The 16,881-nt window shown below is 45.1% G+C and overlaps 1 pseudogene; it reads right to left on the bottom strand.

Moving 5' to 3' along the window:
- Positions 1-14,282: 14,282 nt before the first annotated feature.
- Positions 14,283-15,686, bottom strand: LOC111531442 (annotated as a pseudogene).
- Between the last annotated feature and the right edge of the window lie 1,195 nt (positions 15,687-16,881).

Genomic DNA, 16,881 nt, shown 5'->3' with positions numbered 1-16,881 from the left:
TTGACCATGAGAGGCAGAGAGGTTGTAGTGAGTCGAGATCGCGCCACTGCACTCCAGCCTGGGTGACACAGCAAAACTCTGAGTCAAAAAAAAAAAAAAAAAAGTGTCACATTTCAGCCTTCATTCAAGGCTCTCTCAACCGCCCTTAGGCTTTTCCTCACGTTTCTTTCATTGGCCCAGGAGTTGCCTTTGATCCTTCATGGAAGCCTGAGCTGTGGGGGAGTGCATCTCAGGACTGGAGGTCCCAAACAGGAAGTGACTTCAATCTTCAGGAAAGTCATTGCCTTGTTGTCACCTGGATTCACGTTCAGTGTACTGATGAACTAACTAGCCCAGTGCATTCGTCACTGCTTCTGAGTCAAGCCTGGGCAGGGCACAGAGGCTGGTATACAGATTCTACTCTTGTGGTCTGTCCTGTTCGCAAGGCCATAAGCTTTCTGACCAGCTGCTGTGAACTGGCAGGCGCTGGGCGGGAGGTGATGCTGGTTGTGCCAGAGCTTTCTGGTGCTGTCATATGCTTCTACAATTACCTCCCTTCTTTTGCTTGTAGATTCATAGTTTGGCCACACATCTTTGCCAGCAGGAAGGTCTGTTTTATTCACTCCTCTCACTGATACTCCCCCCAATCCCACTCCATGACAGAGAGTATGACTGACTTGACTCAAAGTATAGAAGCAGCAAGACTGCAGAGCCCATAAAGCAGTCAGAAACATGTCTCACTTAGCCCTTGTAATTGTGATGTCTTGGCTTGGCCTTTTGCCACCCTTCCCTGCTCTGGCCCTTAATATGCTTCACCGAGAGGTAGTTGCTAATTGGGAAATTTAGTGCATCCTTCTTTGAGGATGATTGTTGTGGCTATAGAACTACAAAATAGGGCTCTAAAATGTGGTGGAGTACTGGACTTAGAATCAGGAAGCCTGGTCCTGATTCTAATCAGATTCTGGTCCTGAGTCAGCTGTGGATTGCTGTGTGATCTTGGACAAATCTCTTCCTCATCTGCTGGAGGGGCAAGGGGACGATGGTTATACTAGTCAATCTCTGAGATCTAAGCATTAAATCTTCCATTTTCTTTCCTGTTCATACAGACAGAAATGTTTTGGTTCATTTCCTGGAATGTCTTCTCTTTTTCTCTGTATCCATGTCTCCTTTCACCAGAACCTCTCTTTTGGTGAAGCAGTTATTCATCTATTTCATTTTAAAGCTGCCCTGGGAATATGGGAAGATTGTATAGAGGTGCCTAGGTTCTAGGAGTTTTTATTTTGAAACCGATGTATGGGATTCAAGATTAATAGAGTTATTGTTGTCCCATCTGGAATTTTAATCACTGAATCACAGGGAGAGCAGCCAAGCTAACCATCCATGATGCAGTTAGATTTGGAACTAGACTTCTCAGCCTCAGTTCTCTCCTGCAAGTGACTGGGGTGGGAGCAGAAGGCATATGCTATCCCATCACCTCCCATCATTAGCACTGCCCAGAAAAAGCAGGGGAAAGACTGAAAAGGGTGTGGTAGCAAACTTGGACAAGGATACCAGACAAGTGGCAGACTTTATGAAATGCCCACTGTTTGGCAAATGAGCCAGGCATTGTGGGGCAGGGAGACTAAGGACAACTTTCTACAAACAAACCCTGCCTGTTCTTGCTTTTGGGCCTATATCAAGTTTTCTCCAATTGGCATGCCCTCCTTTTCCTCCTAGCTTATTCAAAGTCCTACCCATCCAGCAAACTCCACCTCTTCTATTTAAGTTCAGCAGACCTTTATTGAGGACCACCCAATGACCCAGCCCTCTTTTAAGGATACAAAGATGAATAAAACTTAGTGCCTGGCCTCGGGCTGACAGTAATATATTGTCCTGCTTGGGTCACTGTTGCTTCATGTATGTTTCTTTTTCCTCTGCAGCTAAACTGTAAGCTCTTGGAGGGCAAATTGTGTTTTGAGGGGTCCCACAATCACCCCAAGTTGGGTGATTACTAGAAAGACTCATAAGACTCAATAGCAGGTTTTACTTACAGCTAAGGTTTATTACACCAAAGGATACAGAACAAAAGCTGCAGGAAAAATATGCATAGAGTAGGCACAGGTTTTCAAGTCCTTTCTTATCCAGGGCTGCACAGGAACACCTAACAAATTAACAGCAAACTACAGGGACACCTGTGAAATGTCTCTGTCTAGGAAAGCCCACCCAAGTCTCAGAGTCTCTGAGGCTTTTGCGAAATGACACTCAGGATCCCAACATCAAAACCAGGTACATCATGAATCTTGCAAAAACAATCCAGAGAAGTCCTGACAAGTAGATACAGCATACCCCATTGCTCTGGATGTATAAAATGACATCAAGACATCATCAATTGGTGACATAAAGAACATCTGAGGGCTGTATTCCCAGAGGTAGACCTAGGGGCAATCATAATTCTAGGCTCTCCTGGAGACGTGCAAGGACTGATCAATTAGAGCTTCTGTGTTAACCCTTTCTTCAACGCCGTGTCTTAGACATTGCATGCATCCCCTCAGAGTGCTTAGCACAGACAGGTCTTCTTCTCTAGCCCAAGACTCATATATTTCACTATATCTTCTCGTGTTCATGCCCATAGACATCAGCACCTCAACATGTACAAATATGAACTAGATTTCCCCCCTTACCCCACTCTTCTCCATCTCAGTAACTGTCAACATCATTCACTCTGTTGCTCAAGCCCCCAAATCTTTGTGTTTTCCTTGATTCTCCTCTCCCCATCACCTCCCACAACCAATCAGGAATTTCTTTTGACTCTAACTTTGAAGCATATCCCAAATGTGAGCTCTCATTCTCTCAGCCACCCTGGTGTAAACCATCATCATTTTTCATCTGGACCACTTGCCTCCTAAATGTTTCAGTTTGTCTCCTCTATAGCCTGTTCTCCACTCATCACCAAGAGTGATCCTTCAAAATGTACATCAGACTATGTCGCTTCCGGCTACTCACAACCTCCAATTGCTTGTTAATATGCTTAGAATAAAACTGAAACATTTTACTCTCCTGCTCACTTATTGTGCTCTAGCCTGAGACCCAGTGAATGAGTATGTTTCCTTCTCACATGGCATTCCTTCTGCTAGGACTATTCTTCCTCTAACGCTTTAAATGCCTGGATCCTTTTCCTTTAAGTGTCACCTTCACTATCAGCCCCTCATGGAGACTTTTTCTGATCACCCTATCTAAGGTAGCCCTGCTCCTCTGCTCACCTGAAATCATAATTGTTTGTTTATGTATTTGTTGTCACTCTACACTGACTAGACTATAAACTCATGAGAGAAGACCTTTGTCTCTCATTCATAATGGTATCTTCAGCACCTAGCACTATGCCAAATTTAGAGTAGGCTTCCAATAAATATTTGTTAATGAATATCATAGGTTATTAATAAATATATTTGATTACTTAAAAGTGATGAACTAGCCTCTGCCCTTAAAAGGTTTATGTTCTACTGAAGAGTTGAGTAGGAAACAAACCCAAAAGAGATGGAAAACCTTTCTGTGTTGTCCGGGATTCAACACAGGACATATCAACATTCTGGACAGCAGAAACCAACAAGCAACAGAGGGACCACATCAAACAGCTGGAATCTATCCAGTTCAGCATTCTCTCTGGCAGGGGTTTCTGGGGGCTGTTTGAAGAGAGATACTAGAAGCTTGGAAATTTCATGTGGAAAGCAAGGATAGTGGAGAGTTGATGTCTTCTTTAGGGTAATGGCAGTGGAGTTTTGCCAGCGAAGCACCCACAGTATGGCTGCACCTCGTTTCTGGCCTCTTCAGGGCCTTGCTTTATGGGTCTCCAAAGATCCTGTGGCTGGTCTAATATTGTTTAATAAATTTCCTTTCGCTTAAACTAGTCAGAGTGGATTTTGCAGTTTGCAATTAAGAACTCAGACCTATCTAATAGGTTGAAAAACAAGGTTGAACTTCAGAATAATGACTTGTAACTGACATCTAACTCTGATAGAAAGTGTTAAAATTATACTGATGTTGGAGGCATTACTTCAAAACGGAACCAAAACATATAACCATATCAAAATGACATGCTAAGTTTGAGACAAAGCAATTTATTTAGTCACATCCATGGGAAAAATTGTATATGTTTTCATGTGTCTGTAAAGCACTCTTGTCAAAAATGAGCATTTTTAAGCATTTACTTCTTTAAGTTGATTGCTATTATACCCTGGTGTAATTTTTATTACAAGTATATCAGCAACTAAGTGAAAAACACTTAAAATATTTTTAAAAGGCAAAGCTAAACTATTACGTTTAAGGTTGCAACCTGAGTGATAAAACTATAATGAAATCAAGGAAGAGAGGAAGAGATTTCCATAGAAGTCAGCATAGTGGTTAATTTTAGGATTGGGATGGGACATGTGCCAGGCTTCTAAGGTAGCTAGCAAAGTTCTATTTCTTTTTTTTTTTTTTTGAGACGGAGTCTGGCTCTGTCTCCCAGGCTAGAGTGCAGTGGCCGGATCTCAGCTCACTGCAAGCTCCGCCTCCCGGGTTTACGCCATTCTCCTGCCTCAGCCTCCGGAGTAGCTGGAACTACAGGTGCCCACCACCTCGCCCGGCTTGTATTTTTAGTAGAGACGGGGTTTCACCGTGTTAGCCAGGATGGTCTCGATCTCCTGACCTCGTGATCTGCCCGTCTCGGCCTCCCAAAGTGCTGGGATTACAGGCTTGAGCCACCGCGCCCGGCCTGCAAAGTTCTATTTCTTAACCTAGAAGTAAATATCTAAAAGTGTATTTACTTTATAATACTCTATTAAGATATGCAGTTTTCTATTATTATATCATACAGTTAAAATGGTTAAAAATATGTATATCAACTACTCAAATATGAATTATTTTTATGGAAATGTCCCCTGTATGTTTTCATTTCAGGATCCCTGAGGACTTTCTTATGGATTTTTGTCTGTGGGAACTTGTGAATTACTGTATGAGCTTAACAGGAGAGTTAACTTAAAATGTTTATTGTCCCTTATGACTGGGCGCGGTGGCTCATGCCTGTCACCCCAGCACTTTGGGAGGCAGAGGCAAGCCAATCATCTGAGGCCAGGAGTTGGAGACCAGCTTGGCCAACATGGTGAAACCCTGTCTCTACTAAAAATACAAAAATTAGCCAGGTGTGGTGGTGCATGCCTGTAATCCCAGTTACTCAGGAGGCTGAGGCGGGAGAATCTCTCGAACCCGGGAGGCAGAGGTTGCAGTGAGCCAAGATCACATCACTGTACTCTAGCCTGGAAGAAAAAAAAAAAAAAAGAGTTTATTATCCCTTATAATCAAAGTTATACAAGTGAAAACAAGATACCATTATTCCCCATGAAATTGTCAAAGACGTTTTAAAAAGTGTTATTATTCAGTGTTGATAAAATGTTGATGAAACTATGGAGAAGTGGATACTTATGTGTGCCCTGCTGGCAGAAATGTAAATGACTACAATCTCTCTCTCTCTTTTTTTTTTTTTTTTTTTTTTTTTGACAGAGGCTTGGCCTGTCGCCCAGGCTGGAGTGCAGTGGCGCAATCTTGGATCACTGCAACCTCCGCCTCCCAGGTTCAAACGATTCTCCTGGCTCAGCCTCCCGAGCAGCTGGGATTACAGATGCCTGCCACCATTCCCAGCTAATTTTTGTATTTTTTTTTTTTTTTTCCAGTAGAGATGGGATTTCACCATGTTGGCCAGACTGGTCTCGAACTCCTGACCTCAGGTGATTCACCCGCCTTGGCCTCCCAAAGTGCTGGAATTACAGGTGTGAGCCACCTCACACAGCCGACTACAACCTTTTCATAAAGCCATTTCGAAGTCTGTAACAAGGGCCTAAAAATGCTCTTTTTTTTTTCTTTTGAGACGGAGTCTTGCTCTGTCACCAGGCTGGAGTGCAGTGGCACAATCTTGGCTCACTGCAACCTCCGCCTCCTAGGTTCAAGTGATTCTCCTGCCTCAGCCTCCCAACTAGCTGGGACTACAGGCACGCACCACCAAGCCCAGATAATTTTTGTATTTTTAGTAGAGACAGGGTTTCACCATGTTGGCCAGGATGGTCTCAATCTCTTGACCTCGTGATCCGCCCACCTTGGCTTCCCAAAGTGCTGGGATTACAAGCCTGAGTCACCGCGCCTGGGCCCCAAATGCTCATTTTTAGGAAACTTTAATCCAGTAAACTCAGTCCTAGGAAATTTATGTTAAGGAAATAGTCAGAGGTGTACAAGAAGATATATGTACAGGGATGTTTCTTGCAGTAGTTTTGTAATGGCGAAATTTTGGAAACAACATGAATGTTTAACCCTAGGGAAATGGTACAGTCACAAAACAAAATATTATACAGCCATCAATATGAGTAGTTTTGAAAATGTACACATAGAATGTAATAATGATGGTGATGACCAACATTTATTGATCACTCACTATTTTCCAGGGACTATGAAACCTCTTTACATGAATTATCTCATCCTTGAGATAATACTGTGAGGTGGGTACTACGATTATTCTCATTTTGTAAATAACAAAACTGAGACTCAGAAAGTTTAAGTAACTTGCCCAAGGTAAGTAAGTAAGGCTGAATACTCCAAATTTACTTAACGACTGTTAACCCTAGTAATCTTTAAGTGATGGGATTATAGTGATTTTTGTTTTCTGCTTTATATTTTATATATTTATTTATTTTTGAGACAGTGTTGCTCTGTTGCCGAGGCTAGAGTGCAGTGGCATGATCTTGGCTCACTGCAACCCCCACCTTCCAGGTTCAAGCAACTCTCCCACCTCAACCTCTTGAGTAGCTGGTACTACAGGTGTGTGCCACTACACCTGGCTAATTTTTGTGTTTTTACCATAGATGGGGTTTCATCATGTTGGCCAGGCTGGTCTCGAACTCCTGACCTCAAGTGATCCTCCCACCTCAGCCTCCCAAAGTGTTGGGATTACAGGTGTGAGCCACGGTGCCTGGCCTCTATATTTCCCTTTATGCTTATAAATTTTATTTTTTTAATTCATAAATGATAATTCTATATATTTATGGGGTACAGTGTGATGTTTTGTTCGACGCATGAATATATTGTGAAATGATCAAATCATGGTAATTAGCATACTCATCACCTCAAACATGTATCATTTTTGGGGGTTGAGAGAGGATTTAGAATCCTCTTCTAGTTATTTTGAAAATCTTAATTTTATAAAATAACCACTTATTACTTTTGTAATCAGAAAAAAAATAGCTCCTCCTAGATATTCTTGACACACAGAGGTGCACTGACTTCTGGAGAAAGTGTCCTGGGATGAGGGTAGAGCCAAGGGTCTTGACGCAGGAAATAATACAAAATAGTTCTGTCACCCAGGCTAGAGTGCAGTGGTGCAATCTCAGCTTACTGCAACCTCTGCCTCCCAGGTTCAAGCAATTCTGCTGCCTGAGCCTTCCAAGTAGCTGGGATTACAGACAGGAGCCACCACATGCCCGGCTAAGTTTTTGTAATTTTTGTAGAGACGGGGTTTCACCATGTTAGCCAGGATGGTCTCAATTTCCTGATCTCGTGATCCAACTGGCCTCGGCCTCCCAAAGTGCTGGGATTACAGGAGTGAGCCACCACAGCCAGCCTGTTTATTTTTCATTTTTTATTTTTTTGAGACAGAGTCTCACTCTGTCGCCCAGGCTGGAGTGCAGTGACACAATCTCGGCTCACTGCAACCTCCACCTCCTGGTTCAAGCGATCCTCCCACCTCAGCTTCCCGAGTAGCTGGGATTACAGGCATGTGCCACCATGCCCAGCTAATTTTTATAGTTTTAGTAGAGATGGGGTTTCGCCATGTTGGCCAGGATGGTCTTGAACTCCTGACCTCAGGTGATCCACCCGCCTTGGCCTCCCAAAGTGTTGGGATTACAGGTGTGAGCCACTGCGCCTGACACAAAATAGTTTTCTTGTGCTCAGCTTCCCCTTCTCTGTGAATAGTCCAGTGTTTTCCTAAGAACATTACCTCCCAACTACAGACTAGAAACGTGGCTGCCTTGGTTTGGACCCTTGCTTCTGAGCAAGTAGAATCTTGCTGACGAAGGGAATGGCATGTGGGGCAGTGACAAAGGGCAGGAACTACCTGCTTTCTGAATTTCCTGCTAAATTTCCTACTTAAAGCCCCGCATTTCACACTGTCCCCCTCATAGCTGTGGGTTATGCATCAGGAGTTCTGATTTGGTGCCTCTTGTTTACTTCTCTGCCACCTCTGCCTCCAGACCCAGGGTCAGGGAACCTCCTTTTGGCTCTGGCTGGGCAGCCACCTTGGTTAGTCCAGAAGGACTCGTGGCTCCCAGTGGGTCATCATAGCTTGGTACCATTCCATCTTATGTCAGCTACTCCACCTTCCACCTGATCACAACCAGTCTTTTCCCAAACCTGGATCTTTTGAGGAAAGATGAGACAAGAAAATGTAGCAGACTCCACGTGAACCCTTCTCTAGGCCTAGGAACACTTACTCAATACTCCTGCTTACTAAGAGCTAATCAGTATATGAAAGAAAGACACTCAGCAAGTTTGCCTGAAGGTTAACTCAGAGACCTGGGAATGAAACCTAGCTCTCCTGCTTCCTAGGCCCCTCTGTGCCATCTATTTTTAGCCAAGCTGCCCTGAGCCTTGTCTACCTTGTCTGAAAGCCAAAGTAGGCACACAGTTTGCTCATAAACATTCCTGTGCTTGCCAGCTCATGCTAGCCAACCATTTAGATGTTGGTTTTAAAACTGTGAGCCTTCCCTTGTACCTACCTCCTAGGGCCTGCAAAGAATACACACCAAGGGATCAACAGCCTGAGTTTTTCCCAAACCCAGTGACCTCAGTCAAATGCCCTCAATTGAGAGGCGTGTCTATTACTCGTTCATCTTGGCACAGGGTGCAGCAAATGACTCCCTCTCAGAGCCACTGTTCCTGGTCACAGTTCTTTGAGTGTGCTGACCTACTTTCTCCCCTTCACAGGAAAAACAGAAACCAATAAATGTCTCCAGTGAGTAATCTTGCTTTCAGGAGCACTGACTCTGTGTTTTGGCCTCTTGTCCTTTCCCTGCTCCATTATCACTCTGCTATAACCATAAGAAAATGATTTATGACTGAACTAGAATTCTGCTTGTTGTTTACTGTCCCCATTCTGTAGCTGGGTTTTCAGAGCAACTATGGCCCACATATCGCAGGGACGGGGGCAGAGCCCTCCCTACCTTTCCTTTCCCTACTACAGTTCATTGCTAAATAGCATAATATGGACTAAAGTGGCTTCTGCACAAGAATGTTGGGAATCAACAGAGTATCTCTGGTTTGGCCACACATGTTATATGACTGGTAGCATTATGGACTGAGAGGCATTCAGCTTGAGACTCCTGACTTGACTTACTATACACCTTTGGAGTGGGTCTCCGAGAAGAGTTAGGTTGCTCAACTCAGTTGCCTTGACAAGCAGAACCTCTTTGCTGAGCATGTACAGGTGACTCTCAAATACCCACACTGAGATTCTCTGTGGCTAATGGATTATTTTAGGCCTTCTGTACCCTTCACAATCTTCATGCTATTGCCCGCTCCCTCCAGCCATCAACTGGAAGCAACTTGGAAAATACATGTTCATTTTAATGTCAGTCTGAGAAAAGTTAACTGGAGGAATAAATCTACTGGGGTTCAGAGGCAAAGTGTTGAGAGGACATATAATGTATTCCAGAATGCCTTTTGGATTATCTACTGGTTTTAATAATCTGGCATGTCTGTTCTCCATGACCATGGATAACTGAGTATATCTTATTTTGCTCCCCTATCCCTGGGCACTGTGTATCCTTTCTTCCTCACTTGTCCTTGTGTTTACAACAGATTATAACCAGCTTGCCTTCTAGAATCCTGTCAAATTTCATTTATATCGAATGTGCTGGCCAGGCATGGTAGCTCATCCCTGTAATCCCAGCACTTTGGAAGGCCAAGGTAGGAGGATCACTTGAACCCAGGAGTTAGAGACCAACCCGGGCAGCATAGCGAGACCTCGTCTCTACGAAAAAATAAAATAAATAAATTAAAAATAGCCAGGCATGATGGAACATACCTGTAGTCCCAGCTACTTGGGAAGCTCAGGCGGGAGGACTACTTGAGCCTGGGAGGTTGAGGCTGCAGTAAGCTGTGATCATGCCACTGCACAACAGCATGGACAACAAAGCAAGACCCTGTCTCAACAAACCGGAAGTGCTAACGGGCTTTTAAAAAGGTTCCAAGTCCTTTTCACCAGCTCCAAAGTCCTATTTGAAGTCTGGGCAACATGGCAAAACTTGTCTCTACAAAAAATACAAAAAAATAGTCAGCCATGGTGGTACACACCTGTAGTCCCAGCTACCTGGGAGTCTAAGGTGGGAGGATCACTTGAACCTGGGAGAGGGAGGTTACAGTGAGCTGAGATTGTGCCACTGCACTCCAGCCTGGATGACAGAGTGAGACCCAGTTACAAAAAAAAAAAAAAAAAATCAATCAATCAATATACATTAGGAAGCAATGAGGTTATTTTTTTTAAGCAAGTTGTAGACAGATGTATACTGGATGCTAGTATTTTTCCCACCTTGGATAGAAATTAATACACAAACAAGAGTATCTTTTGTTTGTGGATAGGTATATATGTAGCAAAACACAGACTGAAAGACTAAGCCTAATTCATGATAAGTTATTTCAACTACTTTGTATCATTCCATCATGTAAACACACCCTGATTATTTATATATTATCTTTTTGATGGACATCAGCTTATTTCCAATTTACGTATTTTGCAAGCTGTGCTGCAACGTACATCCTTTTATGTATCTCCCAGTGCATATGTGCAAAAAGTTTTCCGAGACCAATGAATACCTAGAATTAGAATTGTTGGGTCCTATAGTATGCTTACTTTAAACTTTACAAAGTATTGCTAAATTATTTTCCAAAGTTGTTGTACCAGCTGGGCACAGTGGTTCACGCCTGTAATCCCAGCACTTTAGGAGGCCAAGGTGGAAGGATGACTTGAGGCTAGGAGTTTGAGACCTGCCTGGACTGCATAGCAAGACCCTATCTCGATTAAAAAAATACAAATATAAAATATATATAAAGAAAAAATTCATATTGTAGTCATAGTGGCCACAAGAGGCTGCACCTCAGCAACTAGCTGATCTCAGGCCAGCTGGGCCAGGGTTAGAGTGAACCCTTCCTCTGAAGAGCTGGGCAGGTAGCAGGTGGTAAGATAGGACATGGCTGCAGGCAACAGCCAGGAGTCTCTACTTCTAGAGTAGCCATTCATACTTCTGGTTATAAAGTGTCTGTCCCCCACCCAATCATCTGAGTTGGAGGTAGGATATGGATGAATGACAACAGGACCCCTGCATTGACAGAACTGGAGAGGGGAGGGGGGAACTGGGATGGGGAATGAGGATGAATCACAAGCAGCAGCAGAAGTGAGGGGAACAGTAGGGAGATAGGAAGGGTGATATTGCTAGTCACCAAAACAATGGGACAAAGATCCCAAAGACATTTCAGAGATCATTGAGTGGGTTGTCCCTCCCATTACAAGTTCAGGGCAGGGCCTTAAGGGCAGGGTTTCCAGAAAGGTGCCCACCAGACCTCAGCATTCACTGCCCAGGGCCACCTCAGGACTCTGCTTGCCATGTTTTGGTGCAGAGCTCCTTGGCTGCTCCAGCCATGGCTCAAATGAGCCCATGTGCATTTCATGCCACTGCTCTGGAGGGCACAAATGTAAGCCTTGGCAGCATGCACCTGGTGCTGACTCTGGAGAAGTGCTGAGCGCATGAGTTGTAGAGCTATGGTGGAATCTACCTAGATTTCAAAGGATATATCAGACAGTCTGGGGGCCCGGGCAGAGACTTGCTGCAGAGGCAGAGCCACTGCAGAGAGCCCCCACTAGGGCAATGTCTAGTGGAGCTGTGGAAAGCAGGATCCTGCAGAGTCTCCACTAGGGCAGTGCCTAGTGGAATCATGGGAGTGGAACCACTACCGGGACCCCAGAGCCGTAAAGCTACCAGCATACAGCGCCAACCTGGGAAAGTTGCAGGCATGAGACTCCAATCCGAGACAGCTGAAACATGTGCTGAGCCCAACAAAGCCATAGATAACGGCAGGGCTGCCTGAGACCTTGGGGGTCCAGCCCCCGTCTTGGTGTGCCCAAGATGCAGGACATGGAATCAAAGGAGATTATTCTACACCTTTAAGACTTAATGTGGTTTTCTGTGTTGGGTTTTGGACTTTCTTGGGATCCCTTTCTTCTTGCCTATTTCTCCCCCTTGGAATGGGAATATCTATCCTATGTCTGTCCCACTGTATTAGTCCATTCTTACACTACTATACAGAAATACCAGGCCGGGCACGGTGGCTCATGCCTGTAATCCCAGCACTTTGGGAGGCCAAGGGGTGCAGATCATGAGGTCAGGAGATGAAGACCATCCTGGCCAACATGGTGAAACCCCATCTCTACTAAAATACAAAAAATTAGCCAGGTGTGGTGGTGCGTGCCTGTAGTCCTAGCTACTTGGGAGGCTGAGGCAGGGGAATTGCTTGAACCTGGGAGGTGGAGATTGCAGTGAGTAGAGATCACGCCACCGCACTCCAACCTGGCAACAGAGCAAGATTCCATCTCAAAAAAAAAAAAGAAAAAAAGAAAAAAAGAAATACCAGAGATTGGGTAATTTATAAACAAAAGAGGTTAATTGGCTCCTGGTTCTGCAGGCTGTATGCAGATTCTGCAGGTTCTGCAGGAAACATGGTACTGGCATCTGCTCAGCTTCTGTGGAGGCCTCAGGAAACTTTCAATCGTGGCAGAAGGTGAAGGGGAAGCAGGCATGTCTTACATGACTGGAGCAGGAGGAAGAGAGAGGGGAGGTGCTACACACTTAACCAGATTTCATGAGAACTCACCATCACGAGAACAGCACGGAGGGGATGGTGCTAAACCATTCATAAAGGATCCACCCCCATGGTCCAATCACCTCCCACCAGGCCCCACCTCTAACACTGGAGTTTACGATTCAACATGAAATTTGGGCAGGGACACATATCCAAACCACATCACCCAGCATTGTATTTTGTAAATAAATAACTTAATTTTAATCTGTTTCCTCACAGCTGGAGGAAAATTTGCCTCAAGGTGAATTATGCCTTGAGTCCCACCCATATCTGCTTTAGATGGGACTGGACTTTGGATCTTTGAGTTGACACTGAAACAAGTTAAGAATTTTCGGGCTACTGCAATGGAATGAATGTATTTTGCATTGTGAGGACATGAATTTTGGGGACCAGAATAGAATGCCATGGTTTGAATGTGTCTCGTAAAGTTCATGTGTTGGAAACTTAATTCCCAATGGAACAGTGTTGGGAGGTGGGACATAATAAGAAGCGATTAGGTCATGAGGGCTCTACCCTCATTAATAGATTAATGTCATTATCTCAGGAGTGGTTTAGTTATTGCAAGAGTGGCTGTGTTATAAAAACAAGTTTGACTCTTCGTGTTCCCTTGCTCTTACCCTCTCTTGTCCTTTCGCCTTCCATTATGGCATGATGCAGCATGAAGGCCCTCATCAGATGCTGGCTCCATGCTGTTGAGCCTCCAGTACCATGAGCCAAATAAATTTCTGTTTATTATAAATTACCTAGTCTGTGATATTCTGTTATAGCCATGTAAAACAGACTAGGACACTCTGCCTGTTTCAAAACCCTCCAGGGACTTCCAGTTACATTTTGTATAACGTCCAAACTCTTTACTTTGAACTAATAAGATATAGTAGCCCTTACCAAAATATCTGATCTTATCCCATACTATGCTGTTTGCGATGCTTCCAACTATAATATGTTCTCTCTTCAGGGCCTTTGCACCCTGCGTAAAATGTTCTCTCGCCATCTTTCTCATCATCCACATCTCAGCTCTAGGGTCAGCTCCTCGGAGAGGCTTTCCCTGGTCATCCCAACTCAGGAGCCCCCTACTGTGATCAGTATCTCATCGCATCACCCTGGGTTTCTCTCTCTCTCTTTTTTTTTTTTTTTTTTTGGTGGGGCTGGGGGGTTGACCTGGGCTATGGCTGGGTCAAGTGCCTGCTTTATTCAACGGGAAATGCCCAAGTGGGACTCACCCCCGCCTTTCACAATGTAAAGTGAGCAGGGAGCAAGGCAGGAAGCTAGAAAAATAACGCATGGATCCAGACGATCCAGAAAGACCCTGCTAAGTCAGCTCAAGGCCAAGACTGGTTGGCATGAGAGAACAAAAGGTGACAGAAAAGCCTTGGGCAGCCTGAGCCACGATGGGCCTAGCAGAAGTAGTTGGGACATTCGTGGGCAACCAAATGCCAGGTTTGATTAAAAGTGTCTGTGACAGCCGGCTCCATGGGCCCTTTCTCTGTCGCTGCCAAGTTCTGCTCCAGCTTCTCCAGGCTGGACATGCCCAGGATGACTGCGTCTCCATGGGCACCCTGCAGCTGTAAGTGGTGGTACATCCACCAGAGGGTGGCCGAGGTCATACTGGGGGCACTGGCACCATACACAGCCTGGATGGCCTTCTCCACCAGGGCAATGGCCTTGAGGTGGTGCTCCTTCCAGAAGCGATTCCTGTAGGTCTCAGCCCAGCTATTCCCAAAGAAGTGGCCCCTGGGCTGTTTCTTGCTTTTGTCTTCATACTTGTACTTGCCGGTCAGCAGGCCCCCAGCCAGAGGGTGTAGGCATAGAACCTCAGTCCAAAGTGCCCAAGGCAGGGGAAGAGCTCCATTTCTACCTGCCAGGTGGTGGCATTGTACATGCCCTGGTACACAGTGGGCAGGATCCAGCCTTTGCTTTTATTTATTTATTTATTTTTGAGATGGAGTCTCACTCTGTGAGTCTGGAGTGCAGTGGCACCATCTCGGCTCACTGCAAGCTCCGCCTCCCGGGTTCACGCCATTCTCCTGCCTCAGTCTCCTGAGTAGCTGGGACTATAGGTGCCCACCACTACACCTGGCTTTTTTTTTTTTTTTTTTTTTTGTATTTTTAATAGAGACGGGGCTTCACCATGTTAGCCAGGATGGTCTGGTCATCCACCCACCTCAGCCTCCCAAAGTGCTAGGATTACAGGCGTGAGCCACCGCGCCTGGCCCAGCCTTTAGTCTTGCAGAGCGTACAGATCTCCGCCACTTCTCAGCCGGCATAGTTGGAGAGGCCAAGTTCCATGAACTTGCCTTCCTGATGCAACTGGTGGCAGGCACACAGCGTCTCTTCCATTGGGGTGCTGTGGTCAGGTGCATGTAGGTAGAAGAGGTCCACTTGGGGACACTCAGCCTCTTCAATGACGTCTCCAGCTGGGACCGGACATTGTCAGGCTTTAGTGATTTTCCCTCCCAAGGGTTGGCCTTGGTGGCAAATTTCACTCAGTAGTCGCCGCTGCCCAGCCCCAGGCCGCCCAGGATGGTTTTGGACTGGCCATCGCTGTACGTGAAGGCCATGTCCAGCTTGGTGTGGCTGCACTTCAGGAAAGCGTGCATGGCCATGGCACTGGCAGATGCGTCCATGTGGCCCCCCATCTCCATGGTGCCTAGCACCATGGCGTGCTGGGCCAGGATGCCCAAGGCGGCCCGCGTTGGCGGTGGACGCGACATGGCTAGCATGCGGGCCTCGGGTGGCAGGGAGCGACCTGCGCAGTGGACCGCAGCGTGGGGTATGGTGCGAGAGTCGGCGCTCAGCATGGCCGTGGCGCCTGCCCCTCACCCTGTTTTATTTTCTCCCTACCACTTAACATTATCTCAAATTGTCCATTTATTGGTTTGCTTATTATTATATATCTTCACCACCACTAGAATGTAAACTTCATGAGAATGGCAATCTTATTTGCCTCTGTCCTGCTGAATGTCTAGCAACCAGTTCAGTACTTAGCAGGTGCTCAGTGGATTATTTGTTGAATAAATGAGTCAGGATATGGACCGGCCTTGTTGAAACCATGGGAAATATGTGATCATATGATCACTTCAAGGAGAGCCTGAAGAGTTAAATGTGGATTATAAAGGAAGGAGCAGAGGAAAGAATGCCTACAAAGCAATTTGGAGGAACAACCAGGGTGGTAGGAGGAGAAACAGGAAAGTGTGATGTTACAGAAGGCAATCCTACTTCTGTCCCCAAAAGCAACCAATGCTAACAGATGGGTGGGTATTCTTCCAAATCATGTTCTATATATTTACATACATTCACAAATGTTTATATTACATGCATATGTAGTTTTGGTTTTTATATAAATGAGCTCATAGTACATGTATTATTCTATCACTTGCTTTTTTTTAAAAAAAAACAGCTTTTTTGAGCTATAATTCGTACACTACACAATTCACACATTTAAAGTGTGCAGTTCAACTGTTTTTAGTATATTCATGGATGTGTGCAACCACTGCCATAGTCAATTTTTGGAACATTTTCATCACCTCAGAAACAAACCCTGTATCTTTTAGCTATCGCCTCTTTATCCCCCAACCTTTAGCAACCACTAATCCACTTTCAGTCTCTATAGATTTCCCTATTCTGGACTTTGATATTAATGGAAGAATATGTAATATTTTGTGACTGGCTTATTTTACTTAGCACAGTGTTTTCAAGGTTCATCCATGTTGTAGCATGAATCAGAACTTCATTCTTTTTATTGCTGAATAAAATTGCTCTTGCAGGCCAGGCATGTTGGTGCACGCCTGTAATTTCAGCACTTTGGGAGGCTGAGGCAGGTGGATCACTTGAGCTCAGGAGTTCAAGACCAGCCTGGGCAACATGGCAAAACCCTGTCTCTCTACAAAATACAAAAAATTAGCTGGATGTAGCAGTGTGTTCCTGTAGTCACAGCTACCCAGGAGGCTGAGGTGGGAGGATTGCTTGAGCCTGGGAGGCCAAGGCTGCAGTGAG

The sequence above is a fragment of the Piliocolobus tephrosceles genome, chromosome 12, assembly GCF_002776525.5.
Source record: "Piliocolobus tephrosceles isolate RC106 chromosome 12, ASM277652v3, whole genome shotgun sequence".
Classification (NCBI taxonomy): domain Eukaryota; kingdom Metazoa; phylum Chordata; class Mammalia; order Primates; family Cercopithecidae; genus Piliocolobus; species Piliocolobus tephrosceles.
This window is presented reverse-complemented; position numbering and strand designations above follow the sequence as displayed.